The 14,367-nt window shown below is 39.7% G+C and overlaps 1 long non-coding RNA gene across 2 annotated transcripts in view; it reads right to left on the bottom strand.

Annotated features, from left to right (window-relative positions):
* Window positions 1–14,367, bottom strand: part of LOC122404565 — a 164,426-nt gene that overhangs the window by 60,515 nt on the left and 89,544 nt on the right. The window contains exons 1-2 of one of the 2 annotated variants that reach the window (XR_006259716.1): window positions 4,273–4,374; window positions 2,473–2,622 (exon numbers count right to left, since the gene is read on the bottom strand). This is a non-coding gene — a long non-coding RNA (uncharacterized LOC122404565). Of the gene's footprint in view, window positions 1–2,472; window positions 2,623–4,272; window positions 4,375–14,367 lie in introns of those variants that run through there. The other variant, XR_006259715.1, reaches the window with a different exon arrangement.

The raw sequence follows: 14,367 nt of genomic DNA, 5'->3' as shown, positions 1-14,367 counted from the left end.
AATTTGTCACCGTGTTATTTCGGATAATCGACGTACCACCGCGTCAGAGTATACGACGTAGCCGTTAATGAAATTAACGAAGTTAGGTTCACCGTTAACACTTGTTAAACGTTAATGACACAAGTTTCTACGGGATTGAGTTTACGGTATCAGAAGGAATCGAGGTGGCTTTGGAAGTTTCTTGACACCGTGCGTTGCGTCGCCGGGAGATTAATTCCGTATGCTAATATCGGGAGTATTTAGCCAGGTCGATATCACACGCGCGCGTGTACGCTGGCCTGCGTGCGTCATTAACTGCCAGAGTTAATTATTTTCGGCTTGGGCGCCGTTCGATCATGGACGACATCGAGCATGCAACCTTCGAAGTGGTCAACTTTTCGATTCCACGATGACGTCGAATTACCCGGACGAAAATATTTGCGAAATAGAACCGCGTAAATGAGTAATTAAAAATTACACGCGTCTGCTTGATTTATCCGCCATAATTCATCATTTTGCTTGCTCGAACCGACGTAGAATGTGTTAAATACGTAAGCTACCACGTGGGATCTTCATCCCCCAGACCTGAATTATTCAAATCAATACGTAGGTCTTCGATGGTTCGTTATTTATACGAATAACGCGCCATTAGAAATATACCTTAATGATACATCGAAAGCTAAATTATTAAATTTAAATCTAGTAATTTATTTAATTTTTGGCAATTTAAGACAGCTTAGAAATACTATGTAATGCGTTAAGAGGGTGAGAAAGAAGTATAATGTAAACACGTCCATTTCGGAGCCACGAAGCGTCCTCAAGAATGAAATTCTAATTCGGAACAAACGATGACCGCGCGATAATTTTAATAGACCCTCGAAAATGTGTTTTCCCCGCAGAAACTGGCACACGTTCAGCGATTCCGGGATATCTGTCTCGCCCATCCGGAACAAATTCACGCAAATTTTCAATTGGTTTGTCCCGATTGACGCGGTGTCATCGGCAACGCGCGCATATCATGAATGATAAGCCATTAGTCGATACGGTATCAAATAAATATGCATCGCCGTCTGCTTTTCCGTCACGGCTCGTGATTGGAGGAATCGTCAAAATATTCATTAACATATCCCCGATGCCAATTAAACGAAACACTTGCCGCGTGGCGTTACAATTTAGAAAAACGTACGTCGATCCCGATAATTATCCGAAGTCGATGTAAATCCTTGATCGTCCCGTGAAATAATTTATGTGTTTTGCATTTCGAGTCTCGAACAGCCAGAAACGAATGTAACAGTTCCTGTGAATATATTACGAGACGGAAAGTGTTCTGTCATTGAAAAAAGAGGCGTTGCCAAGTTATTTTGGCGCCTGTTTGTTTTCCGGTTGATACGTATGTACGTGCCCTGCATTGTTGCCATAACAGAAAGAACGATCTTGAATTTTTTAATGAAAACTCTCAATAGACACTTCGATAGCAACTTTTGTTAACATCTTTGCTCTGTGTTACCGATGAAAGAACTCCTGGTTCAAAGAAATTCTGCAAACTGAGGCACTTTTCTTTTTCTATCAGAGGTCATTGCATTGGATTTAAAACATTTCGAGAGTTATTTCGAAACGAATTTAATGGAATTAACTGGCGGATTGAGAGTCATAGTGGTGCAAGTCTGAATTCTTCAAATTTGAGTTAACACTGAATTTGAAACCTTCAAGCTGATTTCCATTTATCATAAAAATTTATTTTCTTACACTTTTAACAAAGCATTCTGATCTCTGTTATTAATAGTTCTACATACAAATTAAAGAACATATTATATTGTACGTTAAAAATTATTATTCATTAAAAATGTATTCGTTATTAAATTTTTACTAATCGATATGTTTCCGAAATTTCACTCCAGAATTTAAACATGCTTCAATTATTTTCACGCAGAGATATTTTTTAACAGTTTTCTACACCTTTAGATGTGCTTTTGTAACGTTAATATTTATCTAGGATCTTTTTAATCAACGACTGCAAAACATTATTTTATGCGAAACAGTTGAATTATGTGAAACCACTGTGTCTCTCAACCCAGCAGATGTCTGTTAAAATCCTCGATTTTGGGGGCGATCGAGTGATTCGTATCCCGACGACATCGCCAAACGTTCCCGGTCGATTGACGTCACGTAATTCGAGTAACGACGATCGATGGTTAGCTCCCCGGTATCTAGGAGAATCGATTTATCGATTCCGTCACTAGATAATGCAATTTGCCGCAAATATAAGCCACAGCGGCACTCCATTAGACTATTGAGAACTACTTTGTCGAGTGCACTAATTCCAGGTGTTTGCTGGCGCAACGCAAAGCTATAGGGTTGGTCGCGGCGCGCTTAAAATCCAGAGAAGATATCAAACGACAGTGATATCATAATCGATAACAGTGAACAATCGTCTTAGAAAATTTTAAAGACGTTCTTCGACGAAAGCAATAAGTATCAGAGGTCTGTACTCACCAAGATCCATAGATCACATGAGCAGGGAATCCACCCTCTGGCTGCACCACACCAGGAAGCCTTGACCCAGCATTTTAACCTTTTCCATATCACATCTCGACTCTAAGTACAGTTGCATGTAAGGACTCGTGGGTCTCGTTCTGGTTGAATCTATAAATCAACAATATAACCAGGTCCATTAGACCTACACATGTTTTTACAAATTAAAGCATTTTTTGTAATTGTATATGGCGGTTTGACTTATTGACTTACACCATTATGGTTCGAAATGCTTTTCTGACTTTTCTGTTCAGTGCTCAGTTTCTCGATAAAATATAAATTTAGAAGTAAATCGATTTTTATGATAAATAGAAGCTTGAAGGTTTCAAATCCAGTGTTAACTAAAATTTAAAGAATTTAGACTTGTATCATAATGATTCTCAATCCGCCATATGCTAAAGTGGTCACCCCCTTCCTTAAATAAATAAATAAGTAAATAACTAGGTCTATGAGTCCTGTCTAAAGCAACTGTTTCGTACAATTTTTGTTTTCCGTACTGGAGGCTTCTTTTTCATCGAAGATAAATTTGTATCGAGAAACGGGTTATCACTTACGGTTACAAGGACTGCTATCGAGTCAAGGAGCGGAAACCTAGCAAAGTTCGTTCTAAATGCTATCTTCTATCTAAGCAGAGTAGCGCTAACTCTGTTCGCAAAATAAAGCTATCATTGCGTCGCTGACAAATCGTCTAAATGGCTTCTTCGGGCGACAAGAACGTTTCGCAGAAAGGACATTTGGTTTCATTGTTACGCCCGTCGCGTCTTTGAAATCAATTGGACATTCATCGAGCAATTAATCCAATTAAATATTCTTCGATAGGTTTTCGTAAAAGAATAACTTTATTGGAATAATTAACAACCGATCGTCCGTCGCGTTGATTCGATGCATCAACGACAGCGATTGTTTATCAGATTCGAGCCGAATTAGGGCCAAATGATGAAAGTGCCCGAGGAAACAATGTCTCGCGCGAACGGATGACAAATGAGGGAATTTAGGTCCAGTACGACGAAGATGAACTGACTCGGTTGTGACCGAAAGTTCGTATCCTTGACACAGAAAGCCGTGGCGGCGGTCTAACCCGAGCAAAGGCGGCCGTTCCATTTGCGTTTCAAATACCAAGCGGCGAGGACAAGAATGCCATCGCAATGAGGCGAACTTGAGAGTTCACGACAGCCACGCGACATTTCCTGTCGGACAATCGAAGATCCACTGGGCTTCTATTCAGAGGACGTTCGAGTCATGGTTTTTTTCTCTATTCCCCTTTCGACGTTCCACTGTTCGACACTGTTCCACTTATCCCATCCCGTTTCCTTCTATCGATGCAACTTTATATCCGAGGCAAATTAACTTCGAAACTATTAAAAATACTGTGAGCAATCGGGTGTGATCCCACGACGATGCACGGACATTTTAAGAACGCGTCCTTCCGGCGCCTACTTGTACCCGTATAGGCATTAGCCTCATCTGTTCTTGTTACTGTTGGTAACAACTTTTTATTCAACCGTTTGTGTTACATGTCGCATCTCCGACGAGCTGTTCTGCATTTATGGCGTATATTATATCGAGCTTTTAATAAATATTCCCTTAACTGCGTTTAATAACCAACAAATACTTGTATCAACTTCTTTAAAAAAGAAATATTTAACCTCCAAACAACGCTACTAAGTTCTCTTAACTTTCATTATGTAAACGTGTTTAGAGTAACCTAACGATACCAGAAAACGTTGTACGTAAAAGTTGAAATGTTTCTAGGAGACTAACCTGTAAGTTTTTGAGGTCCTTTTACCTATTAACTCTTTTGCATTCTTCTAACAAAGTCGAGTTCACGAACGATTCGCTGTCACTGACGGGAATCAACGTTCACTCTGCGCGGATGCGCAAGCGCATGTGCGCGCAGGACCGCGCGGGAAGGCTCGACGTGAAAGGGAAAACACGTGGTCGGGATTGAAACGTTAATTCCCGATATAACGAGATCTCCACAGTACCTGAGCGATAACTGTTAAACACGCGGCTGAAAGTCGAGACTAACCTTGATCCTTACGGACCGGCATCTACATTCCGTGACCACGCACGCATTTACGCTCGGCAAAAAGCCCGGAAGGTCGTGCACGAAGAAAAGAAAAACTGACGGGGGGGAAAAAAGAAAAAACCGAGTCCCCGAGCTTCCATCTTCGTCGCTTGGCTGTTTTTCAACACCTTCGACGGTGGATTGAGTAACGCGTCCGCCTAAATTTTTAAGCAGAACGTAAATCCATATTACGTCGCGACGTTAAGCACAGTTTTGTAACTTTTCGACACCTCTCCGGAGTGTTTGTTCTCCTCGTTGTCGTAAAAGTCTATCCTCGGACCGACGATACTTGACATCGTTTGCATTTCTTTTATTCTTATGATTTTTAGAAAAAGTCGCGTTAAAAAATTAAAGATATCGGGTATTTCATTGGACTGTTTCACGAACAGAGACAACCGTTTCATTTGCAGCGAAATTCCCTTACGGGAATATGGAAACAATCTCCATTTCCTGAAGATTTCCTTTCAATAACAGGATTTACGACAGCACTGGCCATTAAAATTGTAATATTTGTTTCGAGACAGTTTCTTGGGGGGTTTTGCAATTTCCTTGCAATTTCAAACCGAGACTGGATCTCTTCCACGAGACCATACACATTAATACAAATTGTACGAAAAACTGCCGTGGTTTATGATCATGAAATGTTATTATATGTAATTAAAACTGATGGAAAATGGAAGAGAGTTTTGTAGGAAGTATTTAACTACAAAATAACACAAAAGGAAAACAAAATGTTACATGGAGAAAAGTTTCTTAATTATATATAATAACATTTAATAATCATAAACCACGACAGTAACGTTGCAAGAAAATGTCCCTGCTTGTTCCCGAAATATTAAAAATTACCTGCCAATTTTCTAACTGACCAGAATTAACGCGTATTTCTTATAACTTACCCGCCAAGTGGCGGATAAATAATTAAGTTGATTTACAAAAATGATGTTCAGAGGTCCGTGTGACATAACTGGGGCGGTTGAAGAGCATAATCGTGGTCGGTGTACGTGTCTCCGTCGTGTCGTACGCGGAAAGGCCGGAGACCGTGTCTAAACAAAAATTCTCGACGACAATTTAACGAGAGCAATTCGTTGATTCGCCTAATTCCAGTTATAGCTAACCTTGCCCCGGATCGCGCTCCTACTCCTTCTGGCTAATTTGTATAATTGTTTTCAACAATAGCGCGACGGTAACGGCAGTGGACCGCGCCAGTAAGCCGAGGATTCGTCGTCAAAGTACGCGGCAAAATGGCCGCTAACCGAATTACACGTTCATCCGCGTAAATGGATCCGTGCTTGTCCTTCGGCGTTATTCGTCGCACGCGCGGTTTAACGATGAATTAAATATCGCTGAACCGTTTCGATCGGTCGCGCGAGCAATTTATCAGCCCTCCAAGACGATTAATTGCTACGGCCGCGAATCGCGTGGATTCGACACTTCTCGCGGTGAAAAATCGACTGCTTCGTTGATTGCATTCTCTGAAATTTCGCCAATCGCGTAAACACCCTTCTTCGTACGATTATACTTATTTATTTATTTATTTATTCATTTATTAATTGGTATTAAACCCTTTGGTACGAAGATGTAATGTGCAAGGAACTACAGATGTGAATGTATCGCTTAGTGAATGTAACAAAATAAATTAATTTACGATATGTTGCAAGGATAATCTTGGACTTTCTAATGATCGTTCGATTAAATCATTAAAGCATTGCTGATCATTCTATTTACTTTCAGAGTAAAATAAAAAGTGATTTCTTAAATATCTGGATGGGTACATACAAAGGAAACGATTGAATAATTGTTGAACACGAAATATGACCTTTGATCAGCTTACTTACAAACATGATATCTGCAATTCTTATTCTACTATGCAGTGTTTGGAAATTAGTATTAATAAGTAAGTTATCATAATTATGAGACTCAAGAGGCCATATACTGACTGCAACGTAAAATTAAAGACAGCACTAATGAAAGTACTTGGATGAATCTTGAGAAATATATCGAGAAGATGAAACCAGACGAAGTTCCCCGATATTTGTCCAAATTCTACAAAATAAATGGTATATTTGAAATGCTGAAGTTGCAACGCACAGTGTACAACGTCGACCTTCGTGGCTAGGAAATAAAAGAAATAAATTTTCGTAAAATCAGGAGCCTCTCGAGGCTTCTTCGTAGATTCTTCGAGATGCGATAATAATGTTGTAAATAAAAAAATTTACAAACGAGTTTACCTTGTCGTTGTTGTTTACTGTTTGGATTGCTCTCGGTTGTGTATCCACTTCCTCCGTGTGCGAACGATCGAGAGCCAACGAGTTCGCGAAGGGGACCGAGACAAGACGGCACTGCGGATGACGAATTCCAGAATGTTTAATATGCTCGCCCTTGCTTTATCCGCGCATACATATTCCAAAATTCGACGTTTCCTTCTTTTTTCCACGTATCGCCGATGCGCTCGACGGCGCTTTTTTTTCTCCGCCCCGTCCTTCGGGGACAGAGACATAAATCTGTCTTTATGGTCTCCCGGGCACCCTTTAAAATCCTCTATCGCGTCTCGAGGACGGCAAAAAGAGTTCGATGAAAGGAACCATAATTCAATTCCACTCAACGTTTTCTCTGGCTAATTGAAAACTAATGCACCGAGCCTCCTTGGAATCTTTCCGAGTGCCTCTCCTTTTTCGCCAATATCCGATCTGCCGCTCCGAGTCTTCTGCCAATCGAAACCAATACTATCATCAAGTATCAAATATAAATTGATATTTCAGTGGAAATGTATCGAACGAATTTCGATTCCAGTCGACACTGATCACTAAAATATCTGTTTGTAACGATCCATTGATCATCAGAATATGACGATCGTAAGAGTACGTTTCTCTTTCAATGATGATAATTGCTTTGTATAAAGTTAATTACAACTTTAAGTGATGTGACCCATGACATCTATCAATCTTCCGACGATCGTGTTATATCATTGAGAACTATAATTATGAATATTTATTCACGATTGTAGTGGTTATCTTCGTGTTATAGTATTTCAAACAAAAACTAAACGCACGTATACGAGCCAGTATCCTTGAAGATGAACACGACTTATAAACTATGTGCAATTTACAAGGAAATCATATTTATCACGATTCTAACGAATTAGTATCATCGTCTGACTAAATTTTTAATACAAAAGCTACTTTATTTTCGTTAATATTTTCGCCAGAAACTTCATCCGCCAGTCTTTCGTTAACGAAGCTCGTTCGAACGCAATTAAAGACGAAAGAGTAATGAACGGATGCAAATTACGATGTCCGTGCACACAGAAAATGATTAAATGACCGTCGACCTCGGCGTGTACCTCTGAAACTGAAGGAGCAATTAAAATTCTTCCTTGGCGATGGCCGCGTGCTCGGTTTATCGCGTTATTCCACCAATTAAAATCAACTGTTTGACGTTTGCTGCCCTGATAATTTCGCGAACGAAGGCGGATCCAGCAAGAACAATGCTGCTCGCATTGATTTCGAGCCACCAAGGTTATGCACATCGTGCGTCCACCTCGCGACCATACGATCGTGGAACTCGGTTCGTTTGCTATACACGCGAGCCATTGTTTCCAATTGGCGAACTCTAAATTTCGATTTAACGCGTTCCATATCGGACCAATTCTCGGTGACTTTCCATTTGAGTCGCGTGGACCACATACGCCCCACGACCAGAGTCAGAATTTTACTTTTAACGTTTACAATTTCCAACTCGAGCGATTTTCTACAAATTACCGTAGTTTTTTTATTTTATTGTAAATCACGAAATTATTCGCGAGTAAAAAAGACTAAAAGCGACAGAATCGTGGAACTCGTTTCGTTTGCTATACACGGGAGCCATTGTTTCGAATTAGCGAACTCTTTCGTTAAATTTCGATTTAACGCGTTCCATATCGAACCAATTTTCGGTGACTTCTCGATTCGCGTCGCGTGGACCACATACGCCCCACGACCAGAGTCAGAATTTTACTTTTAACGTTTACAGTTTCCAATTCAAAAGATTTTCTACAAATTATCGTAGTTTTTAGTTTTTTTTATCGTAAATCACGAAATTATTCGCGAGTAGGAGAGACTAAAAGCGACAGAGTCCGTGGAGCAGGATGTTTGCGAATCATAGTAAACTTTGTTAAGGTCAGAGTTATGTGCAGATTTCAAGAGAAACAGGTAGAATTTGCATATTCCATTGAAACCACGACGAATACAAGAAACATCGTACGTGGGCATGCAGGAAGTTGTAAAGATTCGAAACGATATTGAAGCGTAAATATAGAAATGCATTCGTCATAAAATAAATAGAACGCGTATACTTCGAAGTTTGCGCGACAAGAAGCCGATTTGGACGAAACGAAGAGTCAGAGGTCGGAATTTTGCAGTAATTACCGCTTAATTTTAAGTGAATAGGATTTCTCGAACCTTACAAATTAACCCTCTGCACTCCTGTGTCGAATGTGTCATCAGTTTTTATCTCAGGAACTCCTTTGTCGACATTTTGTGTCCAAACCAAAGATATATACACTTGAAAATTACAAAATACAGTAAATAAATAAAACACTTAAAAGCATTGGGAGCAGCTGGTAACAAGATTGAAATATAATTCGGAGTGCAAAGGGTTAATAAAGATGCACGTAGAAAGATATTTCAAACAAATTAAAACTGATAAGAAATCTAGGATCGTGTCAAATATCTTTGTATCTAATATGCTTGTACTTTTATTTCGTGGAATAAATTGCTTCGTTTGTCTTTAACGAGGAACCTTTAGCCGTCGAATAGGAACGATAAGACACCGTGGCTCGATTTCCCGACGTGACTCGATCGATCGAGAGAATGCGTCTCGCTTTCATCGTCGATTGATTCGTCAGGCTTGAATTCCAGCCGACAGAAAGGGAGGCAGATAGGCAACTGCGAACGCTGACTCACTCGATTATCCGTGCCAGGAGTTGAATCTCAATTAAAGAGCCGTCTTGTTGCCGGTCAAAAGCCCGGCGGTAATGCGCCGTATGCTTTATTTTCTTTATTCTTAACCCTTGTCGTTGGTATCCCCTAGTCCTGACATTTAAAGTTTCTTTCAAGTCGTTAAAAAAATATTTTATACCCTCTATACCGATTTATTTATAACTTAACGATATCAGAAATCGATATAAAACAAAACAAATAATAATATCATGAAAAAACAAATCGAAAATCAAGGATAAAATTTTTGAATTCGAGGCTCCGTTTTTGAGATAATTCAATTTGAAAAGTTTTGGCGGACGCTCGCGCGATCGATCACGAGTTGCTCCGATATGTCTGACCACTGCCCACTGTTTCTACTTAAGCCCCACTTAATTGCATTAAACTCCATTTGATTTTTATGTCATGAATTTAAAAAACAAAATTGGTACAAAATTTGTTTGCTCGGGAATGGAGGAAATAATAGTCGAATTACTACCGAAATAATTCTGCAATAACATTGCCTGTTTTTGCTCCGATATGTCTGACCACTGCCCACTGTTTCTACTTAAGCCCCACTTAATTGAATTAAACTCCATTTGATTATTATGTCACGAATTTAAAAAACAAAATTGGTACAAAATTTGTTTCCTCGGTAATAATACTCGAACTACTACCGAAATAATTCTGCAATAACATTGCCAAGTGACATCGATGGTTGGACGATATTATAGTCCTGTAATTGTTCGATTCTCCCACATATCGATATCCTATCGTTTTAATGGACGTTTCCAAAACGCGGAAACATGCAAACACAGAACGGTTTTTTCACAGTGTGTCCGTAAGCGTCGAGAGCCATTCGTCTCCGCACAATCATGCGTTTGGATAGACAGGTCAAGGTTTATCCGATTCCTCATCGTCGTAGTTTTCAATAGGTGGGTCAAGGTTCATCCGTTGTTCCGTAATCGCTCTTTTTAAAGAGCCGCGCTATCGCCCTTTGCACAGCCACCTCCGATCGAGCGGAGAAGGTTATATTTACCAACATCTCCGTCCTGTTAAGTAATCGCGATGACCCTCCACGAATAGAAAAAGGTATCTCATTAACGCTAACGACATTCCTTTCGACGGCTAATAATCCTGTCGACGACCAGCAAGGTCTGTCCATCCATAACCTAACCTACGCTCGAATATTACTGTATAGACACCCTACCACTGGTCATGCCAGATGCAAGTTGCTTTATTTACTTTTTTATGTTTGTAAACAATATTGCAACGCCTTGGAAGTTCAAAGTGACGGTCACCGGTGACCACCATGCCAGTCAACGCGCTGAAATACAATTCTTCCAACGTTCTAGATCCCAACTAGAGATTGGATCATCGATGCTTCATTTTTTATTTATCTGAACAAATTATTATTTACCCGAGTTTTGAGAATTTAAAATATTTAAGTTTCAAGAACGCCTTGGAAGTTCAAAGTGACGGTCACCAGTGACCACCATGCGTTGAAATACAATTCTTCTAACGTTCTAGACCCCAACTAGAGATTGGATCATCGATGCTTCATTTTTTATTTATCTGAACAAATTATTATTTACCCGAGTTTTGAGAATTTAAAATATTTAAGTTTCAAGAAGCTTCGAGTGTCCTATTCCTACCAATACTATTTTTTGACACTATTTAGCGAATTCAATATATGGTTTGAAAGGATAGATTGTTAAAGACTAAATTTCAGTCCTCGACAGAGTTTCACTCTCGAGTAATCGTTATACGAATTTTTACGAAGCGAAACCTGAATCTCAAAACTAGTAATTAAATTAGACGTAAAAGGTTAGAAAGAGTGATTAAAGATGAAGGGCATGGTATTTAAATGAAAGCTGGATAGGGGGAGCACATATGTATGCCAGATGCAAAAGAGTTAACCACCTCAAGGATACTGGCACAAACGTGTGCTTTTTAAATTATTTCAAACTACCTTTTTACCGCAGCTTCGCTCGCGTGAATGTCGGTTTGAAGAAAAAAAATCCAGTAAATTTCTCTTTCTTTTTAATACTCCATCGCAATCAGAGCTTGATGCGAAGTAGCCTGGTCTCTCAAAGTTACAAGAAACTGTGAAGAACTCGCGGAAACGAAATTACAAACGCGCCCAGGTTTACGAATTTATTTATATGCTACAAAATGATCGACTTTAATTTTCATTTATTTCAGGGAAAAAATGAAATTAAAAATCGAACGTTCACGTTCACTGTTAAATGGAAACCGTGCAAATTTCTGGAAGACTAAACTTTTGATTTTAGGCTATTGTAAACTACGTAACCTATTTTTGTAATCTTGCTAAAATACACAAATCCTAAATTTATTTCTCTCTACATCTGAACTTGGGAATTCATTTTTCCAGTTTCATAGTGGAAAATCCTGTCATTCGTGTGTGGATGACGTGGCAGTCAAAGTGTTAAAAGAACAAGATGCCCAGTGTGTTGAGAACGTCTTGTAAATTCGAGCCGCATTTACGAAACAAACGAAAACAAAGAGCGAAACGCAAGGGAAGACATCGACCATACGCAACGTCGCATAAATCAAAAGCGGGCAAAATTACGAAGAACAGAGGGATCTCCTGCAATGTTGTTAAAAGATTACAAGATGACGCGCCGGAGCTCCTCGAACATGATGTTCGAAACTCCAAATTGGGTCAAGGAAAAGGCCAAGATTATCGAGCGAAGGTTAGGAAATTATTAGCAGGTCTAGTGGTTATCTAACGAAGGAGTTGCATCAACGCCGGGAGGACCGACAATTTGAATAAATTTGTATGCAGGTCACTTAAAAAAAACGTTTACCCTCGACCTTCGTCCAGCGGACACAGTGTTCTTTTCAGAGTCGCGACATTTTGGTTTTCGATAAATAATTTTACAAGCTTACTTGTAAAATCAATCGATATATAAAAAGTGTACAAACATGATAACGCTAAAATTCGATCGGGGAGCGTCGAAATATCGCCATTACGGGATTTAAAAATAAGGATTTGCACGCATCAAAAAAGGTTAAGGAGGTATTGCTATTTAGACTGTCATTTTTCGGCCTTTTTTGTGACTTTTTTTTAATGGTAGGTAAGCTGTTTTGTACAAAAAAATATTAAAGAATGTGGGAGTTATGATTTCTTGTTTATTGGTTTCCACGATTCTTACCGATCCGCCAATTTGAAGCAGAGTGGGCTAAAGTATCTTCGTTAGGAAGAGTGTAGTTATAGCAGAAACTAGAGAGAAATCAAAATTTCGATAAATGAATGAATGGCGATTTTTTAACCCTTTGCACTCGAAGACTTTTATTCGATCATCTAACTCGAACAAAATTTCTTATGAATATGATACGATAGTAAATACTCTAAGCAAACATATCCTTTTTCTTTAATTTTCCGCTTATGTATTTTAATAATGTCGTTGTGTCCCTTTAGTAAAGAGTTAACCTTTCTTTTGTCTTTAGCATACTAAACAAAAATAGTAAAACTCAATGTTTCCAAAAATCTCTAGTTCCAGTGATAAAAGCGTATCTGCTGAATATTCTCTCCAAATTTGAAACCAATCAGTCTGCTGGATCCTCAATTATCATGAAAGTCAATTTACCAAAACGCGTTTAGACAAGAAATTATAACTCCCAGAATTTTTAATATTTTTGAATGAAAAAAATACTGTACATGGTTATAGGATGGATAAATGTGTCTGCAAAATCTCAGAGCAAAACAGTCTACCTATCGCTGAAAAAAAAAATGAGAAAAAAGGCCGAATAAATGACAGTCTAGACAGCAATACCCACCTTAAGCCGATTCGTACATGCTTCGAGTTTTATATTTCGCCAAGTTTCGCCAGAGACCAGAGAAATTAGCGAGAGAAAAAGCGTATCCTGTGATCGTGGCGTCTAGGTGGGCATCCCCTTGGCCCGTGTCAAGGTCGTCGCGACGACAGTATCCAGAGCGTCTCTCCCGGTGACTGGTGGCCAAGCGAACCGTTCCAGTATATCTGGAGGAGACGGTTCGGACTCGTCCCGCCTATTTTTAGACGTCATTGACATTTGCACGTAGACAGCAGCCACGAGTCGCGTGTGCACGCACCGAAACCGCGCTCACGCACTCTTTCTCCGCTTACGCAGCTTTTTCGTCGATTCCACGCCCACGCGTGCCCTTCACCGCTCCTCCTACGGTCGAGCGGGCAATAATAATAAGACGGGTAGGATAAATACGGTGCTCATTGTTCCGTCGCTCGAAGGTGATTTTCGCGCGATATTTTTAGTGGTCGACGCCGAACAGGGCTGCCCCCGTCGCAGAAACGGAAAACGGAGAACCAACTGACGCACCACGCTACCAAATCATCCAAACGTCACCACGATCCCGGAAAGTGACATTTTAACGGAAGTCAAAAGGGACCAGAGCCATATTTTTCTATTCCAGCAGCAGTCACTGGTCAAAGGTGGCTCGCAGTCGGGAATTTTTGGAAAACAATCTCACGATTCTGCAAAATGGTGTTTCTGGGAGTATTTATATTTTTATTTACTTGGAAAACTCAGAATCATGGATAGCATGCAAATTTTTATTGCATGCATGTATATGGAACGGTAACCATTTTGTGGTCCTACATGGATGACGTTCGAGTTATCAGTTTTCTTAGGACTATGGATAGAGACTACTTGAGATGGAGGTTTGCATTTTATCTTTCTTCGATCCGTCACAATGATCCCCTTAAGACCCCACTATGGTCGCCATTTTTGTCAACGAACAATTGTCCATTTCTGTCGATTATCCTAATTTGTCCACAGATGGTTAATTTTAATTCTTAGACAAAGATGCAGTTA

This window comes from Colletes gigas, unplaced genomic scaffold (assembly GCF_013123115.1).
Source record: "Colletes gigas isolate AHSC1104 unplaced genomic scaffold, ASM1312311v1 Colletes_gigas_Sc00003, whole genome shotgun sequence".
Lineage (NCBI taxonomy): Eukaryota > Metazoa > Arthropoda > Insecta > Hymenoptera > Colletidae > Colletes > Colletes gigas.
The sequence above is the reverse complement of the archived record's forward strand: the minus strand, read 5'-3'. Positions and strand labels throughout refer to the sequence as shown.